The following is a 27,978-nucleotide window of genomic DNA, read 5'->3' as shown; positions in this document are numbered from 1 at the left end:
TTGTCCTATCTTGTCCTGTGTCACCAAGTACTCCATAACCTCTTCCTTAGCAATTAACTCTAACATTTACCCAACCACTGATGTCAAGCTAACTGGTCTATAATTTCCATTCTGCTGCCTTTCTCCTTTATTAAAGAGCGGAGTAACGTTTGCAATTTTCCAGTCCTCTGGCACCATGCCAGAGTCCAATGATTTTTGAAAGATCATTTCTAATGCCACCACAATCTCTAACGTTCTTCTTCTTCTTCATGTGCCTTATGCATTACACGCTTGGGTGATCATGGCTTTCCACATCGAACGATCCCATGCAGCGTCAATGATATCTCGCACACTTAGATCCGTTAGTTATTTCACAGTGTCCATATATTTTCTTCTTTGCCTTCCTCTTCCGTGTTTCCCAGGCATACAGCCTTGTAATGTAATGCATTCTATTTCTCCCTTTCTGATGACATGTTCCAGGAATTTAAGTTTCCTCTCATTTAATGTTCTCATTAAAGATGTTTTTGTATGGGCACGTTGGAGTACTGTCTCATTAGTTACCCTATCTCTGTATGATATTTTCAGCATTCTTCTAAGAAACCATATTTCTGTTGCTTCTAAGTTTCTTTGGCGTTCTGGTGTTATAGTCCATGTTTCGGAAGCACACAGCAAGATTAACCAGATGTAACATTTTAGTAGCCTAAGCCTTGTTGTCATAGAAATGTGTCATTTCATTTTTTGCAAGTTGGTTTTGGCAATGGCAATTCTTCTTTTTATTTCTACTTTACTTCTAGCATCTAGTGATATAAAGCTACCAAGGTAATTAAAGCTCCAACTTTCAAATCCCTTACTCACTCTTCCTTCAGTTAGTCCTGACAAAGGGTCTCGGCCTGAAACATCGACTGCACCTCTTCCTAGAGATGCTGCCTGGCCTGCTGCGTTCACCAGCAACTTTGATGTGTGTTGCTTGAGGTAATTAAAGCTGATCTTTTGTTCAATCTCTTAACTACTGATGTACAATTGGCAGTTGGGAGTATCCTGCTGTTTTGATATTACCATACATTTGTGTTTTTTTTAACAGTTGATGGCTAGACCAAAATCTGCACTTGTTTGTACTACTTTGTCTAGGAGGATTTGTAGGTCTTCCGCAGCGCTTGCCATTAGGGTGGTATCATCTGCATATCTTATATTGTTGATGATAACACCTCCAATTTTTATCCCATCTAGGTCTTCTATTTCTCTGAAAATCATTTCACTATAGATATTAAACAATTCCAGTGAGGCAACGCATCCCTGTCTAACTCCTCTTTGAATTTTAGTCCAACTGCTTATATTACCATTTAACGTTGCCTCTTTCAGAACCCTAGGGTGCAGTTCATTTGGTCCACGTGACTTACGTACTTTTTAAGTCTTTCAGCTTTTTGAGCACCATCATCCACTTCTCTTCCTTCACACATTACAACATCTGGCACCCTGCTACTGTCTTTCACAGTGAAGACTGATGCAAACTACTCATTTAGTTCAGCTGCCATCTCCTTGGCCCCCGTTATTATTCCCCTGCCTCAATTTCTAGCAGTCCTATATCCACTCTCATCTCTTTTACTTTTTACATACTTGAAGCAGCTTTTACTATAGGAAGGATATGGAAGCATTGGAAAGGGTATAAAGGAGATTTACCAGGATGCTGCCTGGTTTAGAGTGTATGCATTATGATCAGAGATTAAGGGAGCTAGGGCTTTACTCTTTGGAGAGAAAGAGGATGAGAGGAGACATGATAGAGGTGTACAAGATAATAAGAGGAATAGATAGAGTGGATAGCCAGTGCCTCTTCCCCAGGGCACCACTGCTCAATACAAGAGGACATGGCTTTAAGGTAAGAGGTGGGAAGTTCAAGGGGGATATTAGAGGAAGGTTTTTTACTCAGAGAGTGGTTGGTGCGTGTAATGCACTGCCTGAGTCAATGGCGGAGGCAGATACACTAGTGAAGTTTAAGAGACTACTAGACAGGTATATGGACAAATTTAAGGTGGGGGGTTATATGGGAGGCAGGGTTTGAGGGTCAGCACAACATTGTGGGCCGAAGGGCCTGTACTGTGCTGTACTATTCTATGTTCTATGTTTACTATCCACTTTGATATTGCTTGCTAGCGTGCTTTCATATTTCATCTTTTCCCTCCTAGTAATTCTTTTGGTTGCCACCCCTGCCAGCATTTCCTTCCAATTTACTTTGGCCACCCCTTCTGCCTACTTTCCTACCCCTCTGATACAATGTGTAACCTTGGACATTCAGCTCCCAACTACAACCATGTTTCAGCCATCATTCAGTGAAGGCAACAACATCATACCTAGCAATCTGTAATAGTGCAACAAGCTCATCCATCTTATTTCTTATATTCCATGCATTGAGATATAAACACTGAGCACTGTATTTGCTACCCTTTTTGATTCTGCATCCCTAATGCACTGATACTCACCCTGCTGGCAGCAATTTTGTCCTATCATCTGTCTGCCCTTCCTAACAGGCTGACTGCATGCTATCTTTCCTTTTTTACAATCTGGCCTATCCTGAGTTCCTTCACTCTGGTTCCCACCCCCTGCCAAATTAGTTTAAACCCTCCCCAATAACTCTAACAAACCTGCCCATGAGCATATTGGTCCCCTCAGGTTCAGGTACAACCCATCACTTTTGAACAGGTCATACCTCCCCCAGAAGAGATCCCAATGATCCAAGAACCTGAAATTTTAAATACCAAAAGGAGCAACAGCTCCTGTTGCTTATGACAGGATCATAAGCAACAGGAACTGGAGTAGCCATTCAATCCGTCTGCACTGTCCTACTATTCAATAAGGCCATGGTTAATCTGATCTTAGCCGCAGTTCCACTTTCCATTGACTGTGGCATTGTGGTCAGCATAGACATTGTGAGCCAAAGGGCCTATTCTTGTGCTGCACAGTTCTGTGTTTCCCCTAACAACAGCCATAACCCTCAATCCCACTCTGATCCAGAAACCTAACAAAACAGGGTAAGTTGCTTCCTATCACTATATATGATATGCTGAGTGAAAAGCTTGAAGCTCATGATTAAAAATCAATCACCAAGTAGCCCAATTGCAAATTCAGCAATCTCTTTACCTAAAGAGCTTAATCTAATTGACCTTCCATAGTGATGCCCATGGAATCACAGGTAAGAATAGTGTTTACCCAAAACAGAGGATGCAAGGTGGGAACTGAATGAATGAGCGTAGACCAAAGCAATTTGCACCATTTTAAAGTATGATGGAAAGTCTTTAGCCTTTTTACTCATCTGTGTACTGTTTGTTCCAGAGAAACAAATTTTGCATGTTTCAGCCTGAGGGTATGTGTTGACAGTTCAGACTTTCTACGGTTCTCAAACAAAAACAGAATTATGTTGAAAGAACTCAACCAGTCAAGGAGCACCTGTGGAAAGAGAAACTTGTAAATGCTACAGGTTATAATTGGGCATGTAGCATTTATTTCTTCAGAATGTTCTAAGTGTCCCTAAAACAAACTGTTGACGCATTTATTTTTCCATAGTTGCTGCTTGATTAGCTGATATGTTCTCACATTTTTTGGCTTGTTTCAGATTCTAATATCTGCAGGGTGTTTTTTTGTTTCCCTCCACCTGCCAAGGTTCCAGGTGAGATTCTCGGAATGAAAGGAAGGAAAATCTAGTAGTTGCAAATTGTCCAGCCCCAATTATCAGTCCTCAACCACAAACAGCATTTCATATCTTGCATTATGAGTGATAACTTGTCAATGTACTTTATTACAAGTCACAAATGTTTTAAGTATGTTTTTAGAAATAGTAAATTGGAAAAGGACAACAAACAATAACTATGCCAGGAATATCGATGTCCACAAAGTAATGAACAAGTAAAAGGTAAGCATGTGAGTGACTGGAATTAGTTGCTTCCTTGCCAAACTGCCTTGTCAAACCAAGGCATATAATACCTCTGATTATTGCTCACTGCCTGGGTTATCTGATTTCAGATGGCCATTATCTAAGTGCTTCTGGTGAAAAAAAGGAGGAAAGGAAGAAGAGTAAAAAGTGAACTAGTACTTTGTTACACTGACTAACATTAATGTAGTTCATCGCCTATTACTTTTGAACAATTTCTCACAGTAAGGTCCCATGTATAATAAAAATATGAATGTTTTACTACTCAACAAGAGAAACATATTTTCCAGATGAGTAGAGAATATCCTGTTCATCAGTGCCATTTATGACCAACTGAAAACAGGGACTTGGGACCCTAGGACTAATTTACATCTCATTTGAAAGATGGCACCTCTGCTGATCAATCGTAATCCTTGGTTGAACTCGGAGGGGGAGGGGTGACAGTAATGTTTTTGAGTTCAATTCCAGAGTGTCACCTTGAACCCACCAATTTCCACATCAAGATTAACAATGTTCCCTGATGACCCAAGATCAACATCAGGATGTGGCTCCACCGAGATGCCTCTGACCCTGCCAAAGTTCATTGTTCTGCTGGCAGTCCTCACTGCCTAGGGTATTTCTCCCATTTGGGTAAGGCTTCAGACACCAGGGGATTTCAACGGCATGTGCCAAGACTCCAATCCTTCAGCAAAGAAGGCATTGTTAGTAAATACAGAGTATGCTGGAAACATTCAGCAGGTCAGGCAGCACCTGTGGAAAGATGAGGTCTACAACCCTTTGTCAGGACTGGGAAAGAATGCAATAAACATCAGTTATTAATAGAGGGAAGGTGGGGGAGAGATTTGAAGAATGGAGAACATCAGTGATAGAATGTGACAAACGAGTCAAGAGCACCATCACTGTATGACATAATGAGGCAACCTCTATGCTTCAGGACTGTTTCGAGCAGAACAACTGGCAAATGTTCAAGGAAGCCACCACAAACAAAGAAGACACAGACCTGAAGGAATTTGCCTCATCTATCATCAGTTACCTCAGGAAGTGTGTAACAATGTTAATACCTCAAGAACAACCTCCAGAATGGTCATTTCATAGCCCAACCAGTCACACTGGCTAAATGCTGAGGTGCACTCTCTACTGCAAGGCTGGGATTCTGCCTTAAAGTCTAGTGACACGGGAGCTATCAGAACAGCCAGGAGAAACCACATCTTGGGCATCAAGACAGCAAACATTATCTATGCCCAAACAAATTCAACAAACCCTGTCCAACAAAGATTCCTGGTACATGTGGCAGGGCATCAAGGCATTACTGAAAAACAGTGTCAACTGTACCAGTGATGCCTCCCTCCCTAATGTTCTAAACAACTTTAATACACACAATGCTGGCCCTGACAGCTACCCTTCTGCCAGGTGAGCAACCACTGCCTGTAGCAGCAACAGACACGAGAAGGTCGCTGCAGAGAGGTAACTCCTTCAGGGCGGCCCGACCTGACAACATCCCAGGCCAAGTATTCAGGAGTGTGCACACCAGCTCTCTGATGTCTTTACAGACATCTTCAACACTCCATTCATCCAAGCTGCTGTGCCCACATGCTTCAAGTCAACCACCATCATTCCTGTACCAAAGAACTCTGCATATTAACTTTACAAAGAAATTTACAACTCTTCCCTTGAAGGGTCAGACACCCTGAGCCAATAGGCTGGTCCTGGACTTATTTCCTGGCATAATTTACATATTACTATTTAATTATTTATGGTTTTATTACTATTTAATTATTGATGGTGCAACTGTAACGAAAACCAATTTCCCCCGGGATCAATAAAGTATGACTATGACTATGACATTCAGACTGAAACAACTACTGGCTGTTGACTCTGATGCCAATCATCATGAAGTGCTTTGAACAGCTGGTAATGGCACATATCAAAAACTCTATTCCTGCCACAACGGATACACCGATAAACTTACTGACAGAACCGCTCTATGATAGATGTGTCATGCACCTGATCCTGACACGCCTAGAAAATTAGGACAATTATGTCAGAATGCTGTTTTTGGATTTCAGTTCCACATCCAACACACTGTCCCACAGACATTAGTCAACAAGGTCTACTCCTTGGTCTAAATGCACCACCATTCAACTGGGTGTTGGACTTCCTAAGCAACAGAGCTCAGGTAGTCACGATGCAGAACCGCTCGCCCCTCCACATCATCCTCCACGCAGGTCCCCCTCGAGATGTGTACTGAGCCCAATGCTGTACACTCTGCTCACACACGACTGTATGGCCAAACACACAATTAACCACATTGTCAAGTTATCCAACAACAACGATGTGACCTACAGGGAGAGGAGGTGGAAGAGCTCGAGGCCTGGTGCCACACAAATAACCTCTTCCTCAATGTCAACTGGACAAAGGAGATGGTTATCGACTTCAGAGGAACTCACACCACCCACATCCCTCGTTACATCTGTGGCACAGCAGTGGAAACTGTGAGCAGTTTCAAACTCGTGGGAGTGAACATCGTGCACAATCTCTCATGGTCCCAGCACACATTCCACACAATCATGAATGCTCACCAACATCTCTGCTTTCTGAAGAGAGCTGACTATGCACATTTATATTCAAGTCATTCTACAGATAAACGGTAGAGAGCATCCTAACAAGCTGTATTGCTGCATGGTACGGAAACCACACCGTGGCAGACAACAAGTCTCTACCGTGGGCAGTCAAATCTGCCCAACGCACCACCTGCCATCAAAGGCATATATACAGAAAGGTTCTGGAAGTAGGCTGGTAACATCATGACAGATCTCACCTACTCTGCTCATGGACAGTCTGTCCCATTTCCATCAGGGAGAGGACTACAAAGCATCCATGCCAACAGCACCAGACTCAAAAAGAGTTACTTACCCAAGCAGCAAGGCTGATCAACACCTCCATCCACTAACTCAATCCTCCACACCACCCCCCCCCCACCACACTTTATAGTTTCCTGTTAATTACCTTATATACAGACACTAATACACCTAGAGTCACTTTATGGACATACAATCTATGCTCACAAGCTATCTTATGTGCTTATACTCTTAGTGTGTGTGTGTGCGTGTGGGGTTTGGTGCTGCATTAGATCTAGAGTAACAATTATTTCATCCTCCTTTACATGATATGTAAAGGAGATGAAAAGGAGATGTATATGAATTTGCATCTAAAAGGACTTAGTAATGGTACTTACTGGCACATTAAGTTTCTTTATGCATTACAGTTAAGTTGTGGAATCTCCTCAGCAAGCCAATACTATTAGAACATTTTAGCCCAACCAATCATTCAGAATCCCACCTGTTCTGTCAAATTAAGCTCAATATCTCCTTTACATAGTATTTGTGGAATGAATACATATATATTTTAATGCAAGTTTCCCCCAGTTTTATTTGGATTAAGGTTTTTTGGAGGCTGGGGAAATTCCTCCTGGTAAAACACCACTGTGCAAGTCCAACATACCTCCCCCAACTACTCACTGTCTTCTTCCCAGATGGCCTATTGCTTGCACTCAAGTTCCCTGGAGTCTGAGCTAACTGTTGAAGCCAAAGTGGGACAGGTAGTGGAGACATTAGGGATGGCAGATGCTGGAACCTGGAGCAACACACAACATACTGAAGGAACTCAGCAGGTCAGGTAGCACTTTTGGAGAGAAATAGACAGTCAACATTTTCAATCAAACAATTCATTCAGTCCAAGTGAAGGGTCTCAACCTGAAACACTAACTATCTGTTTTCCCCTCCATACCTGTTCCACTGAGTTTGTCCAATAATTTGTGTGTGGGGGACTTACAGACTTGGTTACAGGTGGGACTGGAGGCGAGCTGGGTGAGTAGCTTGGGATACAGTGATCTCGAGTTCAATTTCAAGTTTAATCGTCATTCAACCATACGTGAATACAGCCAAACGAAACAGTGTTCCTCTGGGGCCAAGGTGGAAAACACAGTACCAACAGTCACACGAAGCACAACGCGCATATAGCATGTGCAAGATAGAAATAGACTGCTGCCGGCAAAAGTAAACCTGCAGCTGTCAGATGAATTTAACCCAGCTTAACTTCCAACGAGCGAACACTGGAGTGCAGTACTGATGCCAGCATGGACGCTGTGCTACACCGCCTACGAGCACTGACACCGATGCCCCTCTCCTCGGTGGCTGCAAACAGGCGACAGCATCACGGCACGTGGAAACAGCATCGCTGGCATTTCTCCAATGCTTTGCAAGAAGCCCAAGTCTCAAGAAGAACTCAAGAAGTTTGAAAGCTCAATCTATATTAAAAGCCCAAAGGCTACATCAAAGCATTGAGGGTAATTGTGAACTTTGTTGATTCCTGCCTTTGTTAAGAAGAGGCTCCCAACAAATGGGAAGTAGTTTGAAGATAGTAGCATACTCTTTAATGTTCAGCAGAAAAGTATGGCTTCATAATCACAATGCAGGACATTCCTAAACTACTTTGTGAAGCTATGTGACATACATGAGCTCCAACCTTGCCATTCACAACGTCCTTCGCTCACTCTCCGCTCCACATTGACAAATATAGTATTGTGCAAAAATGTCTTAGGCTATATACATGTGCCTAAGACATTTGCACAGTACTGTAACTACAAACACAAATCATCATTAAATGGAACACTTTGGCTAGAGTAGAAATAACACTGCTTGGCTTACAGTACATAACATCTACATACCTCACTAATGGACACGTTGTAACAGAACATCTTACATTATTGCCGAAACAAGGGTTTTGTAATCTCACTGATAACCTAAAACACTTGGGTTCTCCTGGAAGTAATAGTTTTCAATTCCAATTGTTTTGACAAAACCTTCTGTGCTGAATACAGCTTATGTCAATATAGCACCCCATTCTAAATGCACTAGCATATTTGGTCAGTAAGTCATTCATTCCAACAGTCACTATATCTGTCATACAGAACTGTACAAATATATACCCAATGTTCTGATGACAGAGGACTCGGGAAGTAAAATGTACATGGTTATCTGTTGTTTAGTCAATAAAACAAGTGTGTATGTGTACACAGCAGAAGGGAGAGATTAGAATGGAGGCTGAATCAGTATAATTGTGCTAGAGATTATTTTTGGTACAAGGTGACACCAATTTCTAAAACAGATGCATATTTGTTACCATCGCAAATATAAGATTTAGAGTTCATATCTGAAACTTTAGGTTCTAGTTCCCAGTTACTTTTCAGCTTTCTGAATTTTATTTTAAATTTCCAACATTGAATACAAATTTCCAACTGATATTAAAGGTAATATTTTTAAGCAGTTAAATAACAATGACAGCCTGCTATTAGATTACCTTGTTCATATGAGCTTTGACTCCATGGCTTCAACTGACTTGGAGCACCTTATCAAGGCTAATATTTTAATAGGGTGCTGAGGGAGCACCATACAACTAATATCTGTCTGTACACTGTAGTGGGTATAAAATATTCCAATGGATAATTCAAGGAGGTAAAAGGCATTCTCCCCTGAGTTACAGTCTACTTGTCTCTCCATCAACAACACTAATGTTGATCACCTGGTCGTTATCATGAACAGATTGTGCCATATAGTTTACCTTCAATACAACAGTGACAATATTTCAAAATTACTTCATTGCCTATGAGACACTTGAGGACATTATGAGCTTGTGACCAATGACTATATATCCAATCCGGCTGACTACCACTCTTAATTATGATCAAAGTGATGGAACCATTGTTGACAGTGTTAACAAGTGGCACTTACTCACCAATGAACTGCTCAATGGTGTCCAGTCTGGGTTTCGTCAGGACCACCTTACTCTAGACCTCACTACAATTCTATTCCAAACATGAGCCAAACAGCTGAGTTACAGAAGGGAAAGGAGAGGGATTGCCTTTGACTTAAGGGCAGTGGGGCATCAGGGAGCCTGGAAAACCTCTCATCTCATTGGCATCATAGGGAAAACGTTCCGGTGATTTGAACCATACTGTACACAAAAGGAAATCTGTTGTGATTGTTGAAAAGCAATAATTCCAGTTCTAGTACATCACTGCAAAAGTTTGTCAGGGCAGTGTCCTCAGCCCAACTATCTTGCAGTACTTCAAGTATAATCTATCTTCCACCGAAAGGTCAGAAGAGGGGACATCTGCTGATAGCTGTGTGATGTTCACTTGCAACTCCTCAGTCCATGCCTGCAGGCAGCAGGGCCCTGCGGCATGGTTGAATGTGCTGACTCACATTCTTGTTTCAACAATGATCATTTCCAATAACACTGCTACCCTTGACATTGACTGGTGTTACCATGCAAGTCCCCCACTATTAACATTACAGCATCTATTGCCCAAGAATTTAACTGGTCAGAAGCTGGGATCCTACAGTAAGTGAGTCATGTCTTGACACTCCAAAATCTTTCTACCATTTATAAGAATGTGAAGGAGAACTCTCTATTTGTCTGCAAGAATGCAGACCAAGAACTTTCAATATCTTACGAGGCCAACCAGCAAAAATAACAACAAAAATATTCATTTTCTCCACCTCTGTATACTGTGAGAGAAGTCTGTATCATCTATAAGATATATAGCAAGGACATGGGCAGCAAGCACATGGGGCACCACCACCTACAGATTCCCTGTATGTCTTTCATCGTCTTGACTTGGAAATATCACGCCAGTGCTTCGTCATTGCTGTGTCTAAGTCCTGGGCCCTCCTGACTCACAGAGGTGTGAATGTACCTTCAGAGGAACTACAGCAGTTTAAGAAGGCAGCTGACCACCATCTTCTCAAGGACATTTAGGGATGGACATGGCCTAGCTGGCAACATCCCAGTCCTGAAAGTAAACAAAACAAAAGCTTCCTTTTTTTGATGCATTTCAAAAGAGAGCATATGCTTTAGAGTCAAACAGTACTGGTATAGAAGAAAGTCACTGTAGCATACTACATGCATGAAAAAGGGTCTAGTGTTTTCCTGGCGTATGTGACGAATAAACTCTTCTGGGGCTTCCAGCCAGGTACAGGTATTGATTTTAACTGGCTTTTCAATGACAAACTCTGCCCTCTTCATCAGGAATGATACCAGCATGTCTAGTCCAGTGGTATATATACCCCCATCATCTATCCCTCCTGACTGGTTAGTCCTCAACCAATCAGGTTTCTGCTGTCCCACTTTGTTTACAATTGAATTCCAGTTCTAACTCAGAGTGAGACCTTTGTCTTTGTTAAAATTCTTTTTCTCTAGATTTATTTCAATAGCTTCCTTCACCAGGTGGCCCCAATAACCATTGGCGCGGCACTGTAGTTTTGTGCCATCAAAGTCAATTCTATGGCCATTGTAAATACAATCTTCTGCTAACACCATTTTCTCCAGGTAACCCAAATAGATACATCTCCTGTACTCCTTGATGTGGGTTTCCACTGAGCGCCCCGTCTGGCTGATATATGCTGCTCCACATTCACAGTGAATCCTGTAAACACAGCTGTACTGAGTCCCAGATCATCTTTGACCCGCATAAGCTGTGATTTGAACTTCCTCACGAATTTGCGGATGGTATCACACCAGTATTTCTTCAGGATCCTGGTGATCCTTCCAGAAACTGTGGAAACGTAGGGAAGATAGACAATAGTGATGGGTTCCTCCTTGTTGTTAGGTTTCTTGGTTTTTCCATTGGCCCTTTTAAGGGCCCAATTGATTTCCTTCACCTTGTAGCCATTCTGTAGGAACATCGTATGTAATCATCGTATTTCCTCATGGAGATTCTCCAGATCTGAAATAGTCTTCATACGGTTAATCACAGCACAAAACTACTGTGCCATGCCAATGACTTTTGGGACCATCTGGTGAAGGAAGCCACTGAGATAAAACTAGAGAAAAATAATTTTAACAAAGATGAAGGTCTTACTCTAAGTAAGAACTGGAATTCAATTGTAAACCATCTCTCAGATGTAATAGTGGCCAGAGGACCTAGGGTAACGGAGGAACTGAAGGAAATTCGCATTAAGCAGAAAATGGTGTTGGGTAAACTGATGGGATTGAAGGCTGATAAATCCCCAGGGCCTGATGGTCTGCATCTCAGGGTACTTAAGGAGGTGGCTCTAGAAATCATGGACATATTGGTAATAATTTTCCAATGTTCTATAGATTCAGGATCAGTTCCTGCAGATTGGAGGGTAGCTAATGTTATCCCACTTTTTAAGAAAGGAGGGAGAGAGAAAACAGGCAATTATAGACCAGTTAGTCTGACGTCAGTGGTGCGGAAATGCTGGAATCAATTATAAAAGATGAAATAGCGGCATATTTAGGTAGCAGTAGCAGGATAGGTCTGAGTCAGCATGGATTTACGAAGGGGAGATCATGCTTGACTAATCTTCTGGAATTTTTTGAGAATGTAACTATGAAAATGGGCATGGGAAAGCCAGTAGATGTAGTGCACCTGGACTTTCAGAAAGCCGTTGATAAGGTCCCACATAGGAAGTTAGTGGGCAAAATTAGAGCACATGGTATTGGGGGTAGGGTACTGACATGGATAGAAAATTGGTTGGCAGACAGGAAACAAAGAGCAGGGATTAACAGGTCCTTTTCAGAATGGCAGGCACTGACTAGTGGGGTACCGCAAGGCTCGGTGCTGGGATCACAGCTATTTACAATATACATTAATGATTTAGATGAAGGGATTAAAAGTAACATTAGCAATTTTGCAGATGACACAAAGCTGGGTGACAGTGTGAAATGTAAGGAGGGTGTTATGAGAATGCAGGGTAACTTGGACAGGTTGGGTGAGTGGGCAGATGCATGGCAGATGTAGTTTAATGTGGATAAATGTGAGGTTATCCACTTTGGTGGCAAGAACAGGAAGGCAGATTACTATCCGAATGGTGTCAAGTTAGGAAAAGGGGAAGTACAATGAGATCTGGGTGTCCTTGTTCATCAGTCACTGAAAGTAATTATACAGGTACAGCAGGCCCCAACTTGGATTTGAACTCGGGAGCCTTCATTCCAAAGTCCGGCGCTGATGCCATTGCGCCACCAGCCGACCACATCAAAGGTGGTGACAAATCAGCATATAGGAGGGAGATTGAAACTCTGGCTGAGTGGTGCCATAACAACAATCTCTTACTTATTGTCAGCAAGACCAAAGAAGTGATTATTGACTTCAGGAGGAGAAAACCAGAGGTCCATGAGCCAGTCCTCATCGAAAGATCAGAGGTGGAGAGGGTTAGCAACTTTAAATTCCTCAGTGTTATCATTTCTGAGGATCTGTCCTGGGCCCAGAATGTAGGTGCCTTTATCCAGTGGTGTAGGGGGCTCTGGTTAGAGGTAGCACTTTTGATGTCTGGCAGCTGTACTCTACCTTGCAGGGTGGACGGACATCACTGGTCCTCATCCATCTCACATCTGCCTCCAAGTGGCACACCCCAGTACACCACTTCAGCTGGTGGGCTAAACAGCGTGAGGCAGTGATATTAATTGATCTATCTGGGCAAAGGACCTTGCCGACGAAGTTACCAGCCAGCGTAGATGAGTTCCCCAAAGAACTAAACAGCTAAGTGTTCAAGACCACCACGAGCCACCGAGTTGGAGGATATCGGCTGTGGTCTGGCCTGGAAAGGGACGGGCACCACCGGGCCTCACTAACCCAAGACATGCGAAAGCCATAGGTGGGTTGCAGGGTCTGAACCAAAGCCAACCAATAACTTCTACAATGGAAAACATCTTTTGTTTCAGGTTACATTTATAGCTTTCAATGCTTAGAACTAAATGCAAAGAATACATCTGTAGTTACACTACCACGGGCCTATCAGCACGTGCCAACTCCTTAAAAGAGCCTTCCCATTAGTATTCTTTCCCTTCGCCTCCCATTTCTTCACTTCTTTCCCAATAGACCTTAAGGTTTTTCCATTAATGTGGACATTAGTTAAAACATTTATGTAACTATTTAGGGCTTGTCACTAATGCAGATCAATGTATGATTTATATTACATTTTGCTATTTATAAAATGAATCATCTGGGAATAGATTGCTGACTTCAGGGCTATAGTTGCCATGGAGTTAGGTTATAGGTTAGAAAAACCAGTACTTTATAAAGAACTGTTGTTTTTAAAGGGGAAATGTCATCACTGTAAAGAGGATTTATTCATGAGCTAAACAAAGAGATTGTGTGCAATGAAGGTCACACTGGGTAGAGTGTGGCCATAATATCACCAAGTAGCATCAATAAATTAAATTACTGTATGTGGTATTCTCTTTGTCGTACTGTGAATTTATCCATACCAGGAAGCACCAAGAGGAGCAGAGATGGTCAGCAACAGGCAAGTTACAACTGGCCTCAACTTGATTTTATCAGCCCAGGTCCCTTCTCCTATTCAGTATCCACTGCTATTTCTGATCATTTCCAGCTTCCAGGATCTGTGGGCAAGTAAACTGTGAATATGTATGGACTAGAAAGGACCATTATGGGTAATCAGAATCTCTGTAATGCATCTAAAAATGCCTCCAGACAAGGGCAAGAAAGAGTTAGTTATCTCAATAATAAATAGACTTTACCATAGCAATAATTCAGAACAGCCAAGCATTAACCTTTGTTTACTAATTTCAACAAATATGCTGACAGTAATTTTCCCTGACCACCTTTTATATTTTCCAGCAATGGCTGTAATTATTCTTGAATTTTTTAAAAAATCCTAATAAGTTATTCAATTCTGGGAGGTTAGGGTACTTGAAAACAGATGTTCCAAATTGGATATATAAGCACATGCACATCATGACCAACATGGTGTTTAACCGGCCAATACATTTTCCGTGTTCCATTGGTAAATTATCTATTATTAACAAAACATGGAAATTACAAACCAGCATTCACAAAATATTGATTATTGAACAAACACAGCAAGGGAATTGGTATTGAAATCTCACTGCCAGGTATCATTTCTGGGAAGATTGAACTATTCAAGCTGATACCACTCTAACCCACAATCACACACACAGTCCACTTATTTTCTGATCTTCATTCGACTGGTGTATAATAGTCCACCATATCTGTCATGTGAAAATCATTTAGTATATTAGTACAAGGCTTGTAGCACTGCATGTATATCTAAGCCACTACACAGCAATTCATTTGAGGACAATAGATCACTGATTATTTTACAAGTGTTTCCAAAATCCAGAGACTGCAAAACTTTATGGAAAACACTCAAGTCTGAATCTGTAATAGAGAATGAACTGTTTATATCTCTGGCTCAATATCCAAAAAATTTTCTTTGGCTTCACTGATTCAATTAGAAACACTTTAAGGATTTTAGACATGACTTAATCAACCCACTTGAATTGACATGTTCCAAATGTTATTCCTAAACAGAAGTTTAGGAAGTTTTGTTTCCTAAACAGAACTAAATCAGGCATGGATTTCATTTAATTAGAAGGATTAAAGGCAGTTAATAAATGACGGGAGTCTAGAACTTACTGCAGAAAAGGTGAGGAGCAGAAAACCTCACCACCTTTAAAAGGTGCCCAAAGAGTATAGGAAGAGCTGTAATCTGTAGGGCACAGATCAGGACCCCATGGTCTCAGCCTCAAGTTCAGGTTTAGTTTCCACTGTCACAATGGGTGGAATGATCTCCTTTGGAAAGAAATTCTGTGAATCATTGAAACTGTTTCATACGGTGATGTTCCAGCCAGGAAAACAGCTTACCTACGCACTGTCTTGATGTTTTAATCTAAGTAATTCTAGATGAGGTGCTGGGGTTTGAACCATCGGGTAATTAATAAGCATTTTTCACATCATCTCAGACTTGCATATTTAACAAACTCTGCAGAGCCCTTCATTGGATAGTTGTGCTGAACGGTTATTTGATTTATTAATAAACAAGAGGAGATCATTCAGCCCCTCCAGCCTGACCTGTTAGGGAATGGCCAGCAATTTAACTCTATTTATCACCTTGGTTGCTAGTACTTCCCTTAACCGGAAAATAAACTTAACTGTTCACATATTCAATAGTCCACTTAACCAAGTACTTTGTTTTGGTGGGACTGTATGAGTTAGAAGGGGTTAGGGATTGCTGGGGGCGGGGGAAGGCACATTCTACTCTAGTAGTGGATTGAAGTTACTATCTACTCTCTTTCAACTATTTACAATATTTGAACAACTTTAATTAGATCATCCCTTAATCTTCAGTGATCAAGAAGATAAAGTCATGCAGTCCTTCTTTAGAATCTTAAACCTTTCCTGAGATGTTTCTTTCCTGCACCCCCTCCAAAGCCCCGTACCTTGGCTGAGATATGGTTCATGGAACTCAATACAGCACACGATCGCAAATGAAACAGCCTTACGATTCACACCTTAGCAATTCCAGGCCAGTGCTTTATTATTTTTTTAAATTATGTTTGTGCCCATCCATTATGTTTTCCTGCAATAAGAGCACCCAAAAGTGCTCACAGCGTGCATATAATTGACAATTAGGATTTTTAAATTGCCTTAATTCCGCATGAAATTGTACAGCATTATCTTCCCCTGCTTGCCAGCACATAAAGCCCACATCCTATCTCAGACCAACAACCCACGATGTATAAAGACTGCGGGTGGTTTACAGTCTAGTGTACTGCAGATATGTATAAACCAAATGGGTGCCTTTGAGATGCATAGTTCACAACAGATTTCACTATCCAATTTTCTAATTCCACCCCCACCCCCGAAACATTGTCTCTTATTAGTGGACGGCACACCCGCGCACTTCGTCCACGTTCTCATTCTTGTTTTCTAATAGTTTGCAAACAGACTGCACGGGACAATACTGAAGCCATACAAACAAAACTTCCTAGCGAGTGAAGAAAAAGGAGCTTGAACTTATTTCTTTCACTCTGAGCCAGTGGCACTGCGTTTCAACCCCTCTTACTGAGCCCATGGCAGACACTGCCCCTGGGATCCCCACACTCCATAGCCACATTCTCATGTCACCAATAAAGTTCAGATTCCAGGGAAACAGCGACTCGGCTTTTTTTCCCCTTTTAACTATGAAATTCCACACTTTCGCTTATTCCTGGTGTCAGTACTGTTTCGTTTTCAATTCCTCTAAAGTCTGCAACAAACCTGAATTAGCGTCAGTACCAAAGAGCAGCTAATGCCAACATTGTGAGGCTCCACTGTAAAAAAAATGCTGATTGAACAAACAAGGATTTATCGGACACAAAGATAACCGGGTGACAGATGGAGTGAGGGGCGCTTCGAATCGGGAGACACTCAAAATTAGAATTCAGCTGTGTCTTGGTGCCTTTCCCTTCGGTTTCACTAAAATGCTCGAAGCAGTGACATTCGCCGGCAGGAGAGCAGACAAAGAGCGGAGGAAGGTTTCTTTTGCCACATTTGCAGTTACAGCGAACAGTCCGATCAGATTACCGAAGTGAAGGGTTTAATGTAACAATACCGTACGGTGCGAGCGAATAGCGAGCGCCTCTTACCCTGTCATTGCCGCCGTCCCTCTGACTCCTAAACTGAGAGGCGAGTGCTGGGTTCCCTCTCTTTCCCTCTGTGAAGCCTGGCGCTCCTTTCCTCTGCTGTGAGCCTCTCTGCCCAGGCGCACAGGCGCTCTCTCTCTACTCCCCTGTGCAATGTCTTTTTCTCCCTCCCCTCTACAGTTCGCGTGCGACTCCCCTCGCTCTCTTTCTCTGCCCCTCTCTTCCTGTGCACTCCCTCCTTCTTCTAGGCACTCGGGGTGTATGCCTCTGCACAATCTTCCTTCGATTATACACCCAGCCAGCCTCTGTTGCTTTTCTTTGCAGTGTCCCTCGATAGGTCCCTGTTTTCCCGACAGACCCCGGCCTCTGTACGATGAGTCTGCATCTCCCTCTCCTTCTTCCCAACTTCTCTTCTCTACCAACTCAGTTACGTCTTCCTCGGCAGCGATCCGTCCTGTACACTCTGTGTCTGCACCTTCCTACTTACGCCCAGAATGCGTTCAGCTTTCCGCACATATGAGGTATGTACATCCCTCTCTCTCCCTCTGTCTGCCTCTCGCTCGCTCGCTTTACACCGAGTGAGTGCTTCTGTGTATCACTCATAAAGCGCTCTCTTTTTCTGCCTCTCTCCTCCTGGCATTACTAGCTGGTGGGGAGGAGGTGTATGCGTGTCTATGTTTGGTTCAGTGCCTCCCGTGGGAGGTCTGTACAAGAGCCCACTTTTTTCACACGTGGCCGAACTATTTCCACTCACCTACAACCCCCCCCCCCCACCACCACCACCACCACCACCACAGGAAAGGCCCAGTCCGCCCCCTTGGGAGGGAACCTAAACCATCGCCCAGTTTTTTTTTTCACCACGCCCCACCCCTTCACCTTTCCCCGCAGTTCGGTCCTCTCCTCCACGCCGCGAAGCTTGTCTTTCACCCGCCTCTTCTACCTGCGTTGTGAGAAGCGGTACACTGCATCCTGCCAAAGGCATGGCTTCCAGTAGAGACAGCCGGGCAAGGGGCGGCAGGAGGGGGTCGGGACAGAGCCAGAGACTGTGGACTCGGAAGCTCAAAAACATTTAGGTAACAACCAGTACCAGTGAGACAAACAGTGAAATTGAGTAATCATGTGAAAATAAGTATTAGTTAGAAAATAATAGGAAATATCAAAATAATAGGAGAGAAAATAATAAAGGGTTAGAATACTGTGAGATAAAGTGAAATTATCGAGATTCACTGTTAATTCTCTCAGATTCAGTAACACCGACAACAACACTGAGTGATACTGTAAGATAAGATAATATTGAGAATAACACCATGCAATAAAACAAGAGACATTTAGTTCCACTTCGAACTAAAATAACAGTCAAAATACCACAGAATAAAACAACAGGGATTAGGTAAGAGTATAATTGATATTGCGAGATAGGTTATATTAAGCCAGCAAGTTTCCAGTAACATGTAAGATTCATCCCAGGTGATAAAGGGTTTAAATAGCCTAATATGATTTATTCCTCAAGAAGGTTGGATATACTTCTGTGAAAATCAGATTAAACAGAAGCTTCAAGAATGCCATGAAATTCAGCAACAGCTTGTCTGACACCAAGAACTAGCTACGCATAGATAAATAATACCTGATGAAGGACCAGATTCAGTATTACAGAACAAATCATAACGCTTGAAAGACAATTAGATTCAAGATTGTGCTTCTAAAAGAGGTGTTCTGTATCAGATATCCTGAAGGCCAGCAATGCTAGATTCAGATCTTTTAACACACAAAATGCTGAAGGAATTTAGCAGGTCAGGCAGCATCTTTGGAAAAACATAAAGAGTCAACTCTTCAGGCCAAACCCCTTCATCAGGACTAAAACTGACTCTTTATTCCTTTTATTGATGCTGCCTGAGCTGCTGAGTTCATCCAGAATTCCGTGTGTGTTACTCTGGATTTCCAGCATCAGCAGAATCTCTTGTGTTTCCCTTCAAATTAGATTAATTTTCAGAATTGAATTGAATGTGCTATCAGGCTTTTTATCTTTTTTCACACAGAGGACTACATAGGTTTTTCACGGATGGAGTATATTTTAAATATTTTAATTCTGCACCTTTGTAGCTGTATTGGGTCTCTTCCTCTTAAGGTGAATGTCATTACACAATCTACATTTTCAACAAAAGCTGAATTAGTCACCTATATGAGTAACATAAAGTTAGCAGATTGCATGTGTGCTTATATTAAATCTTTTGCTCTAAGTGAATGGACTTGTTCACAACGTATCCATGTGACAAATGTGCAACCACATTTAATGAGTTGGTACATGTGGCAAGACAGGGTATTTGAAAGGGGAGAAGATGCAGAGAGTAAGGGCACATCAGCCTTGCCAAAAATGATTAACAGTAAAGAATGGTTCACTGAAACACAGAATGTTTCTGGACAACTGCAACTTTTATTTATGAAGTACCTTTAAATACGTGAAGCAACCCAAGTTACATCACCTACAAGGGAGAGAGAACAAGGGTATAGATCTGTGGGACAACAGTTCAGTTGAAAAAATCTTGAGACTTTGAAAAGCATGGTGAGAAATAGTACGATAACTAATTTTGGAGTTGTTTTGAAGATTAAGAGTTGGGTGCATGCAAGCTCTACAAACAGGTGTGGAAAGAAGAAAAGCTTATGTTGACATCGTATCTTTTGCAATCTCAGAAAATCCCAATAATATTCATGGATTAGCACTTTTGTTATGTTCTGATATGGAGGAACAAGGGAACCAATTTACACATGAGGTCTCACAAACAGAAATGAGACAATCAACCAGACAGAGGGACACGAAGGATATTACTCAAATGTCTGTCAAATAGTGCTGAGTGAGATCTTTAAGATAGCTGAATCAGCTTAGCATCGATGAGCAGGAATTTGATCAAACCTACAAAATTCTAACAGGACTGAATAAATTAGATGCAGCTGTGTACATACATCTATTGATGCTTCTGGACACATCTTCAGTGATGTTCCTGGAATCATCGGGTGTTTCGGGTCTTTCAACATCATACAACCTCCTCCAGGTGACCCATCCGGGGCTGATCAGACCCCAGCTTGTGTCCAGATGGCCAGCTACTTATGACTCCATGGCTCCTCTCTTTTTGAGGAAGCCCAAGACAAGGGTTTTCTTGTCTTAGGAAAATGAGTAAACGATCTTGGAATGAAATGAAGAGAAGATTTTTTTCTCCCAGAGAGAGGTGAACCTGTGGAATTTTCTTCCATAGAAAGTAATTGAAGCCAAATCATTACATATATTCAAAAAGGAGTTAAATCTTGTCCTTGGGGCCAAAGGGATCAAGGGCACACAGCAAAAGCTGGAACAGGGCAGTGAATGCAGATACAGCACAGTCTCAAAGGGCCAAATGGTCCACTTCTCTCATTTTCAATATTTCATCCACTACATTGGAAGATACTCATTGATTATGATGGGGTAGCCTCCACGAGTCACTGGCCTTTTCCTGTCTCTAGTTGTTATGTTAAGGTCGTGAATTTTCAATGACAACAAAAATGGAAAAAGCCTTCTGAAGGTTCACCTGGAAATGAGAAGATTTTCACCAATAATACTCCACATCAATAATTAATGCCAGCCTTGCACAATTTACATTTTAATTCACTTTGTTTTAAGAATGCCACATTTGGTTTTCAGAATGTTCCAATGGACTACTGACCAATCACATTCACCATGGGAAGCACATTGGCGGAGCTGCTAGGTTCACTTCTGATCTGGGTGCTGCCTCTTTGAATCTGGAAATCCAGCCTGCGACTACATGGGTTTCTGCTAGGTGATCCAGTTTCTTCGCACATCCCAAAGTAGTCTGTAACTGTGTTTACCAATGTCCACTTCTATGCACTTTGTAAAGAAAATTGACACTTCTCACAAATGATTTTAAATAAAGTAGATAAAAAAATTCACATTGTTATGCATAACACACTATTTCTACATTTAAATGTCAGTTTGGATTATATGATCATATCCCTGGGTTGAGCTTGAACACATGACCTTCTGATCCAGAGGTCAGTGGTACAGATGGTACACAATATATCAGTGTCATATATCAAAGAGCATAAGGCCAATCATTCGTATACGAAGATAACGATTTCCAAAGAACCTCCTTGGAGATAGTTTGCAAGGATCCCATTCTGACAGAGGATAACAAGTAAAAACATGAATAAACTCTCACTGAACCAGAAGAAAAACAGTGGGAAGCTATAAAGAATCAGAATCCAAATCAGGTTTAATATCACCGACCTGTGACGTGAAATTTGTTAACTTAGCAGCAGCAGTCAATGCAATAGATAATCTAGCAAAGAAAAAAATAATGAATAAACAAGTAAATTAATTACAGTATCGTATATAGAATAGATTTTTTTAATGTGCAAAAAAACAGAAATATTGTATATTAAATAAAGTGAGGTGGTGTCCAAGGGTTCAATGTCCATTTAGGAATCGGATGGTTGAGGGGAAGAAGCTGTTCCTGAATCGCTGAGTGTGTGCCTTCAGGCTTCTGTATCTCCTACTTGATAGGAACAGTGAGAAAAGGGCATGCTCTGGGTGCTGGAGGTCCTTAATAATGGACGCTGCCTTTCTGAGACACTGCTCCCTGAAGATACCCTGGGTACTTTGTAGGCTAGTACCCAAGATGGACAACCCTCTGCATCTTCTTTCAGTCCTCTGCAGTAGCCTGTCCATACCAGACAGTGATATAGCCTGTCAGAATGCTCTCCATGGTACAACTATATAAGTTTTTGAGTGTATTTATTGACATGCCGAATCTCTTCAAACTCCTAATGAAGTATAGCCTCTGTCTTGCCTTCTTTATGACTACATCGATATGTTGGGACCAGGTTAGATCCTCAGAGATCTTGACACCCAGGAACTTGAAACTGCTCACTCTCTCCACCTCTGATCCTGGTATGTGTTCCTTCATCTTACCCTTCCAGAAGACCACACTCAGCTCTTTCATCTTACTGACATTGAGTGCCAGGTTGTTGCTGTGGCACCACTCCACTAATTGGCATAACTCACTCCTGTAGCCCTCTCATCACCACCTGAGATTCTACCAACAATGGTGGTATCATCAGCAAATTTATAGATGGTATTTGAGCTATGCCTAGCCACACAGTCGTGTGTATACAAAGAGTAGAGCAGTGGGCTAAGCACACACCCCTGAGGTGCGCCAGTGTTGATCATCAGCAAGGAGGATATTTTATCACCATTCCACACAGATTGTGGTCTTCTGGTTAGGAAGTCAAGAATCCAATTGCAGAGGGAGGAACAGAGGCCCAGGTTCTGCAACTTCTCAATCAGGATTGTGGGAATGATGGTATTAAATGCTAAGCTGTAGTCGATGAACAGCATCCTGACATAGGTGTTTGTGTTGTCCAGGTGGTCTAAGGCCATGTGGACAGTCATTGAGACTGTGTCTGCCTTTGAACTATTGTGGCGATAGGCAAATTGCAATGGGTCCAGGTCCTTACTGAGGCAGGAGTTCAGTCTAGTCATGACCAACCTCTCAAAGCATTTCATCACTGTCGATGCGAGTGCTACCAGGCGATTGTCATTAAGGCAGCCCACATTATTCTTCTTGGGCACTGGTATAATTGTTGCCTTTTTGAAGCAAGTGGGAACTTCCACCCATAGCAGTGAGAGAAGAGTGAAAATGGATGCTTTTGTAAATTACAGTATGGGGAACAGTTTCACGCCAAGTCCTGTACATTGAGCAGTCTTGTTTGTAGATGTGTTTATTGCATTAACTTCATACAATAAAGCCCCATATACTTCTCTTGTCACTGTGCTTATGTTACTGCTTACACAGAAATTGAATAAGACCCTACATTTCTATTTCCCTGGAGTTTTCTGCCAGGAAACCTAAGCTAATAACATCATATATCTGATTAAATAGTGGGTAAAAAATTCTTCTTGTAAAAAAAGTCATTGTTTCAAATCAGGCTGAGAAATGGAAACGTAATTTACTGAATGACATCATAATTCCCAGATGTCACAAATCTCACACATCTATCAATGTGACTCTGTTTAACTTTAATAACTGCTGCTTGGAGCAGCTCACTGAGTAGTTATTTTACTACATAGGATATACAGCACTAAAACAAGTCTTTCAGATCAACAAAGTCCACTTGAGCCCCCCCCCCTTACTTTCACAACCAAATCTCAGTGTAATTTCATGTGCTATCCAGATTTGGGGAAATAAAACACTGGATTAATTGTTTACTGCCTGTTGCTCCTAGTGTAGGTAAATGGCAACAGGTGGAAATGATGGACACATGAGAGAGATGGTGAGTTGCACAACTGGAAGCTGATCCAATGGACCAACTAGTCTCCTATGTGTAAAATATATACTGTACCGAGTTCAAAAACTTCTTGCAGTGGCACACTTCACTTTCTTACCACTCTTTAAGTAACACTAGTCTTGTGGATTTCCAAATGGATTTCTTAATGATCTTAATGTAATCATATGTGATATTATACAGAATTCTTTCTCTCGCTCCATTCTCATTTCTCTCTCTTTTTCCATGGTGAATTCTCTCAGACTTTATGCTAAATTCTCTCTCGCTCTCTGCTTGCTAAATTCTCTCTCTCTCTCTCTCTCTCCATACCAAATTTTCTCTCTACTGAATTCTCCTTTTCTCTTTGCCGATTTCCCGCATTGTGCAGATCTCTGTTGCACACACTCTCTCTCTTTCACTTTCTCTCTTTGCAGAATTAGCTTCATAGACATATATCTTGGAAACAGGCCCTGTGGCCCAATTCATCCATGCCAACCAAGTTGCCTACTTGAGCAGTCCCATGTGCCTCCTATTAGCCCATTTTCCTCTAAGTCTTTCCTGTGCTCTTTTCTCACTGTTGCCATCAGGTAGAAGGTACAAGTGTGTCAGTACTCACATCACTATCTTCCAACTAAAGATTAAGAAGGACAAACTTATGCATTCCAAACGCCATATCCTCTCCATTAATTTTGTCGCCTACTCGTACATCAAGTGAGGCTGACTCTGACTATTTGCAATCTTGACAACACATTCAAAGCTGATGTGCTGGCATTGAACAGGGTCCAGAGGAGGTTCAAGACAATGATCCTGGGAAATCCTCATGCAAGGGTTAACATATGACGAGTATTTGATGGCTCTGGTCCTATAATTGCTGCAGTTCAAAAGACTGAGGGGAACTCATGAAAACTTATCAAATATTGAAAGGCCTAGACAAAGTGGATGTGGAGAGGATGCTTCCTATAGTGGGGGAGTCTAGGACCAGATGGCAGACTCAGAATAGAAGACGTCCCTTTGGAACAGAGATGAGAAGGTGTTTCTTTAGCCAGATGGTGGTAAATCAGCAGAATTCATTGAGACAAATAGCTGTGAGGCTGTGGTAAAGTAGAGGCTGTATTTAAAGTAGAGATTGATAGGTTCTTGATTAGTAATGGCAACAAAGGGAGAAGACAGAAGAATGGGGTTCAGAGGGATCATAAATCAGCCATGATGGAATGGTGGAGCATACTCAATGTGCCGAGTGGTCCAATTCTGCTCCAATCTCTTATGGTCTTATGGACTATGTTTCCAATATTCTATTCCCTCTAACAAAGAAACAATTTAATTCTACGTCTCCAATATGGTCTCGCCTTCCTTCTGCTGTACTCCACCAATTAATTTTTTATCTCTCTCAGAACTATCCGGGGGAGATCCTGTTCCATGTTAACTCTCATGATAATTCCAGGGGAAGTGGCAGGGTGGAGGCCAAGAAACTGTTTCCATCTACTAGGGAAGGGATAAGAGATAAGATAAGAGACCGGACAATTAAGGCTTAGTCAAGAAGAAATCTCTCGATGCTGGTGGTTATGAATCTGTGGAATTCTCTCCTAAATAACACTGTGAATTTTCAGTCACCAAATAAGTTCATAACTGAAATCAATAGATATTTGGTCATGAAACGACTTGACAAAATGAGATCAGGTAGGAAAGTAAGTGAGCTGCAGGTAACTGTGATCTTACTTAATGATCTGAAATGCACAAGATCACAACAGGCTGTGGAGGGTTATAAACTTGACCAGCTTCATCACAGGCACAACCTTCCCCACCATCAGGAATATCTCCAAGAGGTGTTGCCTCAAGAAGGCAGCATCCATCACTAAGGAACTTCTTCATCTGCAAAATGCCTTCTTTTCATCACCAGCATCAGAGAGGAGGTACAGGAGCCTGGGCCGCACTCAGCAATTCAGGAACAGCTTCCTCCTTTCCACCATCAGAGCTGTGAATGGTTCCATGAACACATCTCATTATTCCTTTATTATTGCACTATATATTTTTGTGACTTATAGCAATTTTATGTCTTTGCACTGTACTGCCGCCACAAAGCAACAAGCTTCATGTCATATAAGTGAGTACTAATAAATCTGAATCTGATTTCTGATTCCATCTCTTCTTCTACAGTTGCTGCTTGATTTGCTGAGCTCCTCCAGCACGTTCTGTTTTCATCTCAGGTTTCCAGATAATGCAAATTTCTGCTTAAATTAATTTTTAATTCACTGGCACTTCCCTAATCTTGAAGATCTCTGCAAGGATTTGCATCTGACTCTTACCCTACCCGGCTTCAGTGGTTTCAGTTTCTCTTCTTCCTTTTTATGACATGTTGAAAAAACTTCCTTCCAGAACTACATTAATTGTAGAGTTTTACTGTGCCGATATGGGGTCTTCGGTTCAACTTATCCATGCTGACCAAGTTGCCTTCTGGACTCATCCTGTTTGCCTGTGCTTAGCTCATATCCCCCTGAACCTATCCTATCCATACACCTGTCCAGAAGTCATCATCATTGTAATAGTATCAGTGTCTACAAGCTCCTGTGGCAGCGGATTCCACTTCCTCACTACTCTCTTCCTGAAAAAAGTTGCTTCTTCAGATCCACTTTAAATTTTTCTCCTCTTGCCTTGACCCTATGCCTCCTAGTTTTACACTCCCCTACACTGTGACCATTTATTTAATCTATGTCCCTCATGATGTTATATGTCATCCCTCAGCCTCAAAAGCAAGTTCTTTGGCAAATGTTTCATCATGAATTCCAACTGAAATTCCACCCTTTTTTATTTGGATACGCCCATGATCACAGATATGTTCAAACTATCCAGCATTTCTCAAAGCACTATTTTCATCACATCCTGAGGTACACGTTTAGTGCACGTGTGTCAACACATGCACCCTCTTCACCTCAGTGCAGTAACATTGATTCACTGTATCTGAATTCCACTTTGTGCTGGCCACATTTGGTGTTCTCCTTCATTTCAGACTCAAAGATGAAAAATTTGAACAGTCATTGAACTCTGGAACTTCACTCTTCCCCTTCATTTTCCCGTGACTACATCTCCCAGTCCTATTTCTTGCCATAGTTTCACTATCCCTGTGAGTGAGTTCCTCTCCAATTCCAAACAATCAATTTTGAGCAGAAGCCTCAACCCTGTCCCTTGGTTTTTCCATCTTAATGAGCTCTGAGCCGTTCACAATGTTGAACTCTCTTTCCGCTGCCTTCATCTCTATGCTTGATACTGATCATTGCGAAACATTTTGTGCGGCACAGTAGCCGTAGTGGTTAGCATAACACTATTACAATGCCAGCAACCTGGGATCAATTCCACCACTCTCTGTAAGGAATTGGTCCGTTCTTCTGGTGACCTCATCGGTTTCCTCCAGTTTCCTCCCACGTTTCCAAAGGATTTATGGGTTAGTGGTCTCATTGGTCAAATGGGTTTAGTTCACCATTGCAGGCTCATTATGCCAGAAAGGCCTGTTACAATGTTGTACCTGTTACTAAAAGAAATAAATAAAACTGGGTGGGAAGAACAGTCAGAATGGATTAAATGGGCCGAAGAGCCTGTATCGTGCTGAATTGTTCTCTAACTCGGTGGCTGCCCGACCGGCTGAATATTTCCAGTTGCTCTGTTTCTATTCACCTGTGTTCACTCCATTCTCCCAAATTCTTTGGCATCTTCTTTGATCTCTAATTTTCCGAAGTTCTGATGAAAAGTCACTAAGTTAAGCCATTAACTCTGCTGGAAATATGCACATTCAGTTGGTGAATTTCAGGAAGTGATTCAAGTGTAAAGGTCAGGCTATGAGCAAAGGCACATTGGGAAAACTGCAGTGGTTGAGGCAGGCATCAGTCAGATCCCCAAACAGTGAGTTCAGAGTTTGGAAGCTGTGGGATCATTACAAGGATTGGGAGATGATAATAATATGATGGAGCATTTTTTGAGGGAGTTAGTGGTGGGTGCCTTCCCCAATCTGCCCATTTGTCTGAGATGAAAAGCAGAAAAACCCAGTGAACTGTTCTCTTCAGAAGCAAGTCTTTAAACTCGATTTACAACACACACTTCCATTATTCAAGTTTTGATTAAAGGTTCCTGGTCTGAAATTGTATCTTTATCTCTCCACCAATACTGCATGACTTGCTGGATGTTTCTAGCATTTTTCTGTTTTTATTCTAAATTTCCAACATCTGCAGTCTTTTGCTTTTGGATTGCTGCCTTTCAACGTTTTGTACACTTGGACGCCCAAATTCTTCCCTTGAGCCACTTTTTAGAAAGTA

The 27,978-nt window shown here is 41.9% G+C and overlaps 1 protein-coding gene across 5 annotated transcripts in view; it reads right to left on the bottom strand.

Moving 5' to 3' along the window:
- psd3l (pleckstrin and Sec7 domain containing 3, like) overlaps positions 1-27,978 on the bottom strand; it is a 532,485-nt gene that overhangs the window by 406,696 nt on the left and 97,811 nt on the right. The window contains exon 1 of one of the 5 annotated variants that reach the window (XM_072256353.1): positions 17,372-17,843. The exons of 3 other annotated variants lie outside the window; for them this stretch is intronic. The gene's annotated coding sequence lies outside the window, so the exon portion shown is untranslated. Of the gene's footprint in view, positions 1-17,371; positions 17,844-27,978 lie in introns of those variants that run through there. One more of the 5 variants, XM_072256354.1, reaches the window with a different exon arrangement.

This window comes from Mobula birostris, chromosome 4 (genome assembly GCF_030028105.1).
Source record: "Mobula birostris isolate sMobBir1 chromosome 4, sMobBir1.hap1, whole genome shotgun sequence".
NCBI lineage: Eukaryota > Metazoa > Chordata > Chondrichthyes > Myliobatiformes > Myliobatidae > Mobula > Mobula birostris.
The sequence above is the reverse complement of the archived record's forward strand: the minus strand, read 5'-3'. Positions and strand labels throughout refer to the sequence as shown.